We start from the raw sequence: 13,735 nt of genomic DNA, 5'->3' as shown, positions 1-13,735 counted from the left end.
GGCATCGTTTTACTGTGAGCCTGAGTGGCTCAGAAAGGGGCAGATGGGACAACGTGACAAGAAAACGCAGTGACACAATTAGCACACATTTCGGTGAAACTAGTAACAGACTAGTGCAAACCTGCAGTATCCCTTGGGACCCCTAATCTGCTCATTACAGAAAACTCCACTCTTGCCTCCGGAGGCAGTGATGAGATGCCTGGGCCAGTGGTTTCACCACTTTTCTGATCTCCTTGATATCTAACACTGGAACCCTGCAAGGGGATTCAAGACCAGAGTGGAGGCAAAGGGATAGAGTCAACAATGTTGACGGCATGTCTAGAGTGCACATCCCTTGGGAACCAGTACCCTAAACATGTAGTACTTGGGGGGTTAGGACACAAAATGTGTATAGCAGCATCATGACCATGTCAAAATCTCCTCCTATACACAGGATGCTGGGCATAGCCTTTACCCTTCTGGCGATTTTTGAATATTGTGAGAGATAATACTGTATAGCTATAAACAGAAAGTATGTCAAATGCTCTCAGGACCTACTTACAGAGGAGAAAGCTGGGCTTAAGAATTTGGTAGAGGTCTGCTCATATCAAATATCTTGTTGGTAACTAGATCTTTCTGAGGGCTACAGACTAAAAAAGCATCATCTCAGCTGCGAGACTATTTTAAGAATAGACTTTCCTCCTTAACTGATATTTATGGGAGTTTCCATGTAACTGCAGTTGTTACACAATTGTCTACATAGTTTTTGAGTCCTGTTAGCTAGCTGTAAGCTGGCACTCTGAAATCTAGCCAAATTTATCATAATACTGCTCTTGGCTATTATGACAAAGACCTTTCAATATCAATCATGCAATTAACAACAAAGTTTTTTTTTTCTTTTTTTTCCTAGTGTAACCAACAGTGACCAGTGGGGCATTAGCACCATTAACCCATTTCAATACAATTCAAATCTGTTTCTGGTTTGCTGGGTTGGATCAGCCACTTTATCTCTGGGTGGTAGAGACCTGTTCTCAGCAAAAGAAGTTACCTTCTCCCAACAAGGCAAAACAAATATGATACGTTTGATAATTTTAAACAAGTTCTTTCAGCTCTTCTGTCAAGCCATTTTCTTTGAATGCTTATCTGTCTCACAAATATCTACAACTTTACCAGTTAACTGACACCTACAATGCATGTCCAGAAAGGGTAACTAGTTGTCCCATGGGCTCAGTCCGAAGGTGTAACCAAACCTTAAAGCCAGCTGTTTAAGTTGAGAGTGATCTTAGGCAAATGGACCACATGAGTATAAGCCAAACATCAAAAACTGGTGGGTAGCTGAATCACTGCAGGTTAACAGGTATGGATCTGAGGGTTAAAGCAAAGAACCAAAAATCTATCAAAATATGGAAACCAAAAGTAGGGAAGTAGAGGGAAGAAAATCTAGCAGAGAAGGATCTAGATTTGCAGAGGGTAACAGATATTCTATTTGGCAAAGGAGTGTCATTTTTGTACCTCCACCCCTTGCCCACTGATTCAGTGTGGGTCTAAGGGCTGGCACAAAAGATACTTATCTTTGAGGACTTTAAAATATAATTTAAGAGTGAAAACTTCATTACAGAGAAATGCAAGCTAGTCTTCAAGTGCTAAGTCATGTTAAGAATCATGAACTTACATAAATACTGAAGGAAATCCAGGAGAAATTCACTTGCTTACCAGCCTTATAAGGCTGAGAATAAATATCTTTCTGAGCCTCTGTTACATGATCTTAGGATATTTAAAGTAATATTTAGAATTTCCCCCAGGATTGTTATATGTATTAACGAGATTATGAGTATGAAAGTTCAGACAATGGGTATAAAGTTTAATGATGTACTAACAAGTGTGATGTAGAATTTCATTATGGATGGGATCAGGATATTATTATTAGGCTAAGTAGAGGAATAGATGTATCAAAAGGAGACCAGCCATGAATAAGGACACTGAAGAATGAAGAAAAGTCATCTGCCTACCGAATTCTATATTACACATGAAATTATATATGGAATCATATCCACCACGACTTTTGAATGAAACAGCATAAAGGTTCTTGTTACCTGGAAATACCATTTTTTAAACAGTGTTCTTCAACTAAATTTATCACCTCATGGTAACTAATTCCAAAGAGAGGAGAATAAGAGGAACGTTGAGCACAAGTTAAATGCATTTCAAGAGTTAGACACCCCTTTCACAGACACCCCCTTCCTTTTATACCTGCATGCTCAGTGATGCAATTACAAAGCATGATCTTGGCATCTTTTACCCTTGAAACCAACTTATTCTTAAAGGTACGGTCTCTCTTTTGCTCAGTGAGGAGAGCAGTAAGTGGTGTTCATGGTGACTTGGTTAGGTTTAGATTTGACTGTTTTATAAAGAGTACTCCTGGGCAACTACAATTATTAATTTTCAGCAACTAGATCTCCACAAGCTGAAATATTTCTAACAAAATCACATGTACCAAGAACACCCATTTGTAAAAAGGACCTAATCTCAGCAGCAGCAACATACCTATCAAAACACCTCGATTCCACAACATACAATGTTTCACAGTTTCCTTTTCTGGAAAACTAATGATCGGATTTAAAAGCTGCTTGGCAACAATTATGACACATGGGCAATAAAACTAAGTAATTGTACAAGAGAGAGAATAGATATCTAATTGATGTTTTCTTGTTTAATTAGTTTTAAATTCAATTACTTTGGTGTAAACTATGATTTAAAATAAATGTAATTGTTTTCCATGTGCTTCTGTCTTCATTAGAAAATACGAGCTGCCTACGGGTTTGTACAACAGAAGTGTTTGTACAAGGCTGGTATTTGGGGTCAAGGCTTTTCTTTCTAAAATGTTCTAGCAGACATAATTATACAGAAAATAAACCCCTTGCCCCACCATGGATAGAAAATCCACCCCCCCATCCTCCTTTCTTTCAAAGTTACAGGAGGTGAGCTAGCTCTATATTTTGTCATCTCTACATTTCATCAGTGTCCACTTAGCTGAACCTTTAAAGCCTCAAGGATTTCTGAAATCCACGGGATCTGCTGGGAGTAGGGATAAACTCAGCACCAACGCGGATATCCCACAGCCAAGGGATAATGTTAAGGGATGTTCCCAAGGAACTGCAACATTATCAACGTGAATCGTGAGTCCAGTCTGTATCTACCTTTGATGATGGGGCTTGGGGAGGGAGAGATGAGAGTGCACATTTTCCAAGTGATGTATGTGTAGATGGTGATTTGGACCCCCTTGGCCAATCATAAATGTAATGGGGTAGAGAGTAGGAGGGGGCAAGTGGAAAGATCAGAGTTGTTTGCAAAAATGCTGTTTTCGTGGCCATGGAAGGAAAAAGGCCACTCTAAAATGGATAAATGTAGCTGGTTAAGAATAACTACATTTCATCATACTGACTTTTGGGGGGCTTAAATTTTTTTAATTACTCTTTGGGAAAACATTTTTAATAAAATGTGTTAAATAATACTAATATTTGCTCTAATTTGAATCTTGCAATGATAATATGTATTCAAGCTCTGCCACATGAAACTATGAGTTTTTTTTTTTCTAATCTAATCTAATTAGCAAAGTTTAAACAAGTTATCAATGCTGGTGAGTATTAAAAAAATTGGGGGTTGGATGCAAATAACAATGGTCTACTTACATAATAATTATATAATTTGATGACCATCTTCTGTGTGTTTCGAGTTTCTAAAGAATAATTTAGTGACTGGGAAAAAGCCTACAATATAAAGTTGAGTGGAAAGACAGGACAAAATATATACAACATAGGTAATTTATCAGCCTATGTGAAACCTAGTTCTTTAAAGTGTGGATAATCTTAGTACCCATTTGAGAGGACGGTTGCTTGAAATAAACAGAACAATATGTGCCAAGTGTGTTCAATTACTATTAGCCATTAATATTAAAGTAGCCTGTAGTAGCTCTATTTTGTTAAGTGCAATTTTTTTGAGTGTGTGATATACATTTTTTCTTGTTACTGTTGTTCCAACCCTGCCCCCCTGCAAATTGTTTCTGGTTCTAATTTTAGCTTGACACTTTGCCAGCGTTCCTTTAATTTTATTGTAATCATATATTTTTCCTATTATTTGGAGGAGGTATGTTCTTCGCACAATAAAAACACTTTGTTTTTTAAAGATCCAAGATCAACAACATCATATCTATAAGCAATTATGGAACTCGGCTTTGCAATTTCAATTTTGTACTTCTTGCCATTACATTAAAACATCATATAAATGGTTAAAATGACCAAAGTTTTCAGAAAGTCATGTTAAAGTTTTTGATGATGTAACTTCAGTCTTCACATCAATCGTTCCTCACTTTTATTTCCAATAGTCTCCTAGTTTTCAATATAATTACTAAAACATTAATCTTTGGGAATAAGTACTTTATACCACTTCCGTTTAAGGACGTCATCAGCAAATGTGCATGACGTTGAAAAGGAGGGAATTTTTAAGCCAAGATGGCTACTTTTGAAGTAATGAAAATGGTATGTGGAGGTGGACAATAAATTTGATTTTTTTCAAGTTTTTCCTATTTTATGATTACAAAATGACTAACTTTTCATTTAGTTTTGGTTTAGCGATGTCTGTTGAGTTGATGGTTATCTTTTAACCAAGGGATTATTGGAGGTGGATGACTTTCTCTTTTTAAACACTTTAAAGAAATATTTGGTGCTTGGAATGGGTTACGTTTTTCTGTACTAGAGAATATGTGTATTACTTGTTGAAATAAATAAATACTCAAAGGAGTTAAGTGGTTTTTATATACTTCAAAAACTCATACAGCGTGGACCAGAGATCAAGTAAAAGAAAATCAGGGCAGTAGAAACTTGACATAACTTTCCTGAACTAGCATTTGAGTTTAGGGAAACTTCAACAAGCAATACCTTTTTTTTTTTTTTTTTTTTTTTTTTTTAGAGTTTATTTTAAAATTGGAGTTGGTGATAAAAACACACTTTTACATGCCTCAGTAAAATGTCCTGTATAACACGAATGATGACTCTTTGAACAAATATCATTATCACTTTTCTCTCTGGTCACTCTTCACAGTGAAAAAAGTTTTCCTCTTTGACAAAATACAGTATTTTGGATCCTCATGAAACAGTTAAACAGTTAGTTAGCATCTTTGCTCTTCAAAGCCAGACATAATGAAAGCCTGCACCCTGTTCCTACTTTTGTCAAAGTAGAACCCCAGCAGGAATATATACACAATAAGCAAAACTACAATAGAGCTACTAATTTTTAACTACCATTTATTGAGCACTTAATGCCACCCTGATGTAAGCACTTAATCTTCTCACTTCTAAAACACTTTGCTATACTGCCTTTCTCCTTTTTTTTGGCCTGCCCACCTATTCACTGTGAGCACAATCAGCGAGGAAATACAACCTATAACCAACCAGAGAAGTTGGTTGAGAGAAAATGGAGAGAAGAATGAAGTAGAAGCCAAGAAAGCAAAACTGTGACGAACAGTAAGATACCAGAAGGATCATAAAAGTGAGATGGAAAAACTGTCAGTCCTTAGAGCAGTTCCAGTTTCCTGAGGTTTTTCCAGCTACAATTTGAGTTCAGTTTACATATATCCTTACATTAAAAACACTACATTAAAAATAGCGTTATCAGGTATGTATGTCTTTGATGATGGAGTTTGGGGAAGGAGAACTAAAGGGTGCAGATTTGATCCTAAGGGTGTCTGAGTGAGACTGTGTTCCTTACCAGAAAGTCTCTCAACTGTGTTTCTTCATTAGGAACTTCAGCTGAACCTAGAACTTTTTCACACCTCCATTAGAAACAAAACAAAAAAACCCTGAAAAAAAAGTCTCTCAGCACAGCAACAATTATACTTATGTGCTATGATTGGTAGATATTTATAAAGGTAAAATGACGTTAACTACACATCAGGAAATGTTGGTATAGACATGCTATCTATCCAATGTAAATTTAATAGATAAAATGTCAATTCTTTTAAAAATGTCCAGCCTTTCTTTTTCACCTAGGATATTTATAGCTGTAAACTAACTATGTAAGATAATTTTTTTTAAGTTTTCAAAAGGGATATATTCTGAGCTTTCTACCAGCTGCCATCTTGTTTCATGATGGCTGACCAAGTTTTTTTCTCTTTTAGTAAAAGCAAATGAATAAAGTTTTCATTGAACAGATAAATACAAAATGCTTAACTATTAAACAGAACAATGTAATATTAATTCACAATTAACTAATGACACTTCAACTGATTATAATTTTGAAATAACTGAGTTCTTTTGCCTTCGCTAATTCTGCTGCTTCACACCTTCCATATAACTGAAAAAAAAAGATGGACACATATAGCTTTTTCATATTGTGAAAGATAATCTGGTTTTATTCAGTTTTCTCAGTTTTTTCTTCAATTCACTTTACAGGACTCTCATGAGTGGACAGGCAGTTTGTAGGCTGCATTTGTAGAAAACAGCAAAAATTGAAATCTGGAATATAATGTATCTTTCAGGACAGCAGTTCACATTATCCAACATCTGAGTGCTTACTGTGTGGCCACCAGAAAGCTCATGCTGAGAGAAACACATGAGCACAGAATGTTTTAACCATACCAAGTGGTCTGTGCTATACCAAGGCTTTGATATATTCTGAAATATTATTTGTGATCTACTATATGATCTGTTTAATAATTCATACACTTTTAACATAACATTTGTTTTGTTCAGTATTTCCATATACTTGCTAATATTTTGTCTAATTATGATAAAAATATGTTAAGATTTTCTATGGTATTCCTAGATTTGTTAGTTTACTTCAAATTAGGTTTGTATCTCCTTTGTGCATTTCAAGGCTCTATTATTAAGCACCTACCTATTCTTTATTTTTATATTGTTTTGCTTCTCTTAGAATCTTCATTTTATTGGAATAAAATAATTGCCCTATTGAAGGCTTTTGCTTTAAATTCTACTTTGATAGTAGTATGCAGCAGAAGCTTTTTTTTTTTTTTTGATTAACATTTGAATGTTAATAGCTCTTAATTTTAACCATTCTATGCAGTTTTGTTTAATTATACCCTTGAAACTAGTATACAGTCCTCCCACTATATGGGCAGAAGATTGGTTCCAAGACACTTCTCATCCACCTCCCCTGACACCAAAAATCCATGGATGCTTGAGTCCATTATATGAAATGGCGAGTACAGTAAGCCCTCAGTATCCCTGGTTCTACTTCCGCAGATCCAACGCACTGTGGGTCGAATCTGCACATGCTGAATGCGCAGATACAGAGGGCCAATGGTACAAGGTAGATTGCTTTCACTCTCATCTTTTATTAAGGGAATTTAATCTTCTTAACATGCTGAGATGCACTCTATGTCTACCATCGCATTTTGTGTCGATTTATTATGTCTTCACAGGGTTTTGTTTGTTTGTTTGTTTTTATTTTTGTTTTGCTGCTTTTCTCCCTTCCTGTGGACTGATACAGTATCATAAACACCTTCATTATTTCATTATTACTGTCTTCCCTTCTGCTGGTTTGGTAACTCTTCCTTCAGCAATTAGTATTTAACATTCATAACTCTAAACTTGTCTAAACAAATCTAAAGACTTGAGCATGTTTTAAGTAGCCGTAACCCTCAACTTTTAATTGTCTCAAATTTCACATTTTTGAAATATTCTAATAGTTAATTTTTACAATTAGTTTATTACATGTATTCACAGCTTCTATCATTAATTTCTTACACACTCTTCCTTTACTTTCAATAAAGGAAATTTGTCAGAAATTGTTATAGTGAGGATATAGTTAATAGATAAATTCTCTAAGCTTTATATAAAGATATATTTATTACAATCTCATTATTAAAGAGTATATTAGTGGGGTATATAATTTATATTTAAAATTTTTAGTCCTTTAAGATTATGAAGGCATTATTCTGTACTCTTCCATCATTTATAATGGTTATTCCTTTTCAGGTATCATGTCTTTCTCTTTCCCAGCTATCAAATCTCTTTATCCTTGGTATACTACTGTAACATTAAGACAGGCATGGCTATGAACTTATTTTTATTTATTATGATTTGATACTTGGTGGAGATTTTTACTCTAAACTCATGTCAGTCTTCAATTCAGAAAATTCTTGCATTTTTAAATAGATCCTTTCAGACACTTCTTCAGTTCTCCTCTGGAACACTTACACAAGTATGATTACCTCAGTCTCTCATATTTCTTACACATATTTTATGTCTCTACCCACTGTGTTACATTCTGTAAAATTTCTCAAAACTGTATTCCCATTTATTGATTCTTTGTGTCTCATTTAAAGGTTATCCCAGTTATAATCAATATTTAAAAACAATAGTTCTCATTTTAAGAATTTCTAATTTTTTAAATATTTACCCTCCATTATTTCATTTATGTCTGTTTTGGTTTCATACTTGCTTTTTCTTTCTGTGGAGCTATTCACTTCTCTGTCCTTCAGAGCTTCCAAGCACACTGATTTTAAAACCACTGATATTTTTCTCTTATTTTTATTTAATCTGTCATGATTTCATTTCCTGCTGCCAAGTGGTGGCTTGGCTCAAGGTTACCTGGCTATAAGGCTGTCTGCTTCTTTGGGCATCTATGAGAGGCAACATTATAAACACTGTATCCCCCAAAATTAGTAAATCAGGGCTTTTTCTACCTGCCTTTTCAGTCTCAGGAAGTTCCACGTGGCCAAGCAGCGAGACCAGCTCTTGAGCCCCACTGCACATAAGGGGCCATGTTTCCTTCTACCCCGCAGCAACCACCTCTTGCTTCCAGCCGCAGATCCCAACAGACCTGCAGTGTTAGTGTCTCTTAACATTTTGCATTTCATTCCATTTCTGGTCTCTCAGTACATTTAGTACTTCGAAGTTACTTAATTGTGTATCTTTTATATTTTATCTGCTATTTGCCATATGTTGGATCAAAAAGGGAAGGTCTCAAAGCATGAATTTATAACATCTAATTAAGATGCAATTAAGGTATCAGAAAGTTATAAAATGTCATGCCTACTTTTTCCCTTTAGCAGTCTGCAAGTTAATTGAGGAGAAAAGATTCTAACATGAAACATTCTAACATGAAACACTGAGAGAATACAACACAAATTCTAATAAATACAAAAACTCGTACGCATTTATACAAAAATAGTCAGGGGAGACTTTTTGAATGGGGCAGGAGGAGTGGAGGATTTTCTTAAGGAATGAGTAAGATTTGAAAGGACAGGAAATATAGTTTAAGTACCTTGCATTAGTGGTGTTGACGGCTACCAAGATAGCATGTTAAACTGTAGAGCTCTGGGTACACAATCCAGTGGGAATATTGAGGGAGAATTTTATGGGGGTCCTAGCAGTTTCACATAAAAACTTGTCCTAGGAGTCATTCAATTTTGGAGAAGCTGATGCAAGAGGTGAATATATGTGCACCTATCTGTGTCCTCTAAGAAACATTAAAACTCTTAAGTACTGTGTTATTGCATTTAAAGGAATATTCTTCCAGGAAAGTATTAGCAACAACTAATTGGATCAGCATTGACTAATTTCCCAGAGAAATCCAGTATCTAAAGCTAAGTATCTTACTTCTCTCCACTTGAGTTTTCAGCTTTAAGGTATTCCACACACTTTTCACATTCTCAGAAAAGCCTAAAAATAATCACATTGCATGATGCTCCAGTAGACCTCTGATGCCTGCTAGTCAAGGCCCTTCCTAGCGGTTCATCAGGCATGCCAAGAGCCAGTGAAAGAACAGTAACAAGAGGCAGGACCTTGGCCAACAGAACCACTGTTTACTTAATGCCTCTGTTTAAGTCTTTCTTATTCCTGCTGCCCCTAAGTCTATCCAGCTATTTTATAGAAATAATGGATATCATTGGCCCCGTGCCTTGTTAGTTCTGACAGTTAGCCTGACCCGGACTAGTAACATTCCAAGTGAAGAAAAATATGCAGCTCTTCTAGTGCAGGGGAAGAGCAACTGCAGGCCTCAGCCACAGGCTTTGGCAACGCCTGCAAAAAGATGACTAAATCGGTTCAAAGCTGGTGATGGGAATTAGGAGACAGGAAGATTAGCCCACAAGACAGGTCTGCTTTCAGTCAGCTTGACTTTCATTTATTGCAACCCTGACATTGGAATAAACCTATTAAATGTATTTTCAAAATGCAACCAAGTGGGTAAAACATGATACCTCCCTTTAAAACTTTTAATTGAATGCACCTGGTGTGGCTCTCAATTTATGTTAATGCCACACACAAGCAAGCAGGACCTAATTACCAATTAAGCAATAAAGCTGCGTATAAGAGCAAATGTCCTCTGGGTCAAGTCCATAAAAAGTGTGTGTGTGTGTGTGTGTAACATGTATGTATGTGTATATGTACTTGTATATATAAATGTAAACATACATACATACTATATTTCTTAACCTTTGTTATAATTGTCAACACGTGTTATTGAATACCAGTTTTCTAGAGATATCTTCTATGTAGTGACCTGATCTTCCCACATGATGAGTGGAATTATTCCAATGATTATATACAAGTTTAAGGTCATTTGAAGTCTAAAACAAAGATTCCTTAAAATGCATGAAAAATAATTGTTTCTTGAATGGTCATTGACTGAGCCCTCTCATTCCAGATGTGGTTGTGTAAGACCACAGACACTGCTAAGAGATCGAGTTCTGACTAAACTACCCCAGTCCACCCAGTAACCCCTTCTCTAGAGAGCTGGTGTAAAAGCTCATGGTCAGTAAGCAGGGGGCTAACTTTACGTCCCTGTACTTGACACTTTTATCATCAAAACTAAGGCAACGGTGAGCCTGCTATTCATGGCTCCCTATTCTCTACTGATGCAGCAGCACTAAAAAGAGAGATCTGATTATTTTTATGACTTACTCTAATTTAGGAAATTTTGCCCTTAGAATCTGAACTCCGTGGTAGGAGGTAGTTTGATTTCAGCTCAGTTCAGTTTCACAAAAATTTACTGAGCATCAACAGGCACTGGGAATACAACGATGAACTCAACTCAATCCCTGTCCCCAATAAGTGTACAGCTAAAAATACTCTCATCTAACCTTCATCTTAATAGTCACTGCATGGTTACTGCCATTGTCACAGATCACTCCTGGACTTAAACATCAATGGACACTGGTTCCGAATTGGCTGCCCAGTTTCAATTGTGTGTGTGTGTGTGTGTGTGAGAGAGAGAGAGAGAGAGAGAGAGAGAGAGAGAGAGAGAGAGAGAAGGAGAGGGAGAGGGAGAGGGAGAGGGAGAGAGAGAGGTGTGGAAAGCTGAGTTAATCTTGCTCCTTAGTCAAGAGCGTCATTATTATCAGTCTGTCAAGAGCAGTATTATGTTCTCCTCTTTATCCACACTTGATGCTAACTCTCATCTCCTTCTCCCATATATACACACATTCCAGTGTCAATTGTACAGTATTGTTTTGCCTCTGTGTTTTCATTTACATAAATGCAGTGTGTCATCAGTCTCATTTTATCTCCTTTCCAGTAAATACTGTGTCTTCTTTGTCTTGGTGATCCGTCCAAGTCATTTCATATATGGACAGTTGGTGATCCCAACTGATACATGTTACTATGCACCACTAACCACAGCCACAATGTTTCACCTATTAATTTCTCTAGTGACAAACACCTGGATTACCTCCAATTCCACACATAAACACACACACTAACTACTATATATAAAATAGACCAAAAAAAGTGTATACTGTGTAGCACAGGGAACTATATTTAACATCTTGCTCTAACCTATAATGAAAAAGAGTATGAAAACAAACACATGTATGTTCATGTATGACTGAACTGTTATGCTATATACCAGAAACTGACACAACACTGGAAACTGACTATACTTCAATTAAAAAAAAAAAAGACAGGAAAAAAAAAAGTTTTCATTCCTGTTTACCTGCTGTGTGAGAATTTCTCTGGGATACAGAAACTACTCAAGGTATTATAAGCAAAGAGCCCTTTAAGACAGAAATTATATGTTTAAAAACCAGTGGAAAGGCTAGAGAAATGAGACAAGTGAAAGCTCTCCTAGATTTCGAGGATCTAGGGATCTGAGAAAATAGCAGCTCCCTTCAGCATTGAGGTGGTGATTCCCAGGAGGATATCCAGAGGCCACTGTGGAATCCCTGCCTGCCATACCCAGGCACTTGCCATACCCAGGACCACCGTACGATCAGGCATCCTCTCAGCCCTCCAGATCACCTTCAGGTGTCACTCACTGTTGAATCTTGGCCAGCAAGGAGGCCCCACAGGGAAGAACATGGAAGAAAGAGCATGTCTTTTTCCATTTTCTGGGTTGATTACCCCTAGATTTATTTTTTCTGTACTCTTTTTAAATTTATGAGAGTACTCTCCAATTCTGACTCTTCTTTTATATAGCGTTTGGGTCTTCTCTTCCCCCTCCCCCTCCTTCTCCTTCTTGAGATTTAGCTAGATTCTCTCTTCTATAATAAGCTACTACATGTCTATTCTTTCCCAAGTTTCTAAAATACTTTCTTTTCTAATGTTGTCTCCCCTCCAGTTCTTCTTCCTGGGGAATTTGTGCTTCCTTTATCTTTGCCATGTCATTTCTGTATTGTTTAAGGAGAAAATAGATAAATGTCATGTATAAATAACTTCTTCCATGCTGGCAGGTAATTAGTTAAAATGCTTAAATGGGAGCCTTCTGGATTATGATGTTCTATTATTTTGAAACAATAAAGTTGAGATAAAAATGTATGAGTACCAGTCTCTGTCTAGGAATCCATCCATCCATCCATATTCTATTTCCTATGAATTCAGCAGTTATGTTTTTTGATGATTTCCCCCTTCAATACAATAGAATGCCAATGCTATTTTCAACCCCCGTGAGTAAGACATACTGAAATTTGCTCCAACAGTAATTTTCAAAGCTGTACACTGTGAAGAAATAAGTGCTAGCTAGAGTGTGTTTCTTAGTCATCTAGGTTATTCCCATTTAAATATCTTCAACACGGCTGCAAAGTGGATCAGAAGTCTATTTTGAGTTGAGAGCCTGTCTTTGTCACACACGAATGTACTAAAATCTCCCAACTACTATGAGTTAATTTTGAGTTTATATCCAAAGGATTCTTATTTCATTCAATATTGTTCACACTTTCAAATGTCAATTTCACATACTTTCCTTCTGAATTTGCCACGGAGAGTATTATTTTGATCAGTGTTGTCAGGAGGTACCTAAACATTTTCCCTTCTTGATCAGTAGCTAACATTTTCCAACAGATTCTTTATTAGTCACAGGCTGCTTTGGTATGTGCAGGGAAGTGTAAAGCAGTGTGGGTTCTAGATCGCACTGTCTTTCCTATTCTCTAAACTACGCTTGGCCTCAATTTTTCTAATCTGGGCAAGAAGAGGCAGGGCTAAGTCACCGATTCCAGCAGGGGACGGATGTAGCACACTCACTGATGAGCTAGCATGTGCATGTCTGTCAACAGTGCCTGAGACATGGATTGGAGAGTCAATCCCAGCTGCCCCGCTTAGTTTTGCAACTCCCTATTTAATTTTCCTGAGTGTAAGATGTCGTCATGTAAATTAGGGTACAGTTAAGGTAATAATAAATGTATAACAGAATTCTCACTCATATCTCTTTATGTGAGTGTGTGAAAATTAAATGTAATGAAGTCTGCAAGGCATTTAGCTCATGCTCCAAATGCAGTGAGCACCCAGCAAACACCAGCAACAAC

At 36.6% G+C, this 13,735-nt stretch overlaps 1 long non-coding RNA gene across 1 annotated transcript in view; it reads right to left on the bottom strand.

Annotated features, from left to right (window-relative positions):
* The window catches only part of LOC105089123 (uncharacterized), a 515,140-nt gene that overhangs the window by 266,823 nt on the left and 234,582 nt on the right, over positions 1 to 13,735 (bottom strand). The gene's annotated exons all lie outside the window — the stretch shown is intronic.

The sequence above is a fragment of the Camelus dromedarius genome, chromosome 19 (genome assembly GCF_036321535.1).
Source record: "Camelus dromedarius isolate mCamDro1 chromosome 19, mCamDro1.pat, whole genome shotgun sequence".
Classification (NCBI taxonomy): domain Eukaryota; kingdom Metazoa; phylum Chordata; class Mammalia; order Artiodactyla; family Camelidae; genus Camelus; species Camelus dromedarius.
Note: the sequence above shows the minus strand (reverse complement) of the source record. Positions and strands in the feature narration are given on the sequence as shown.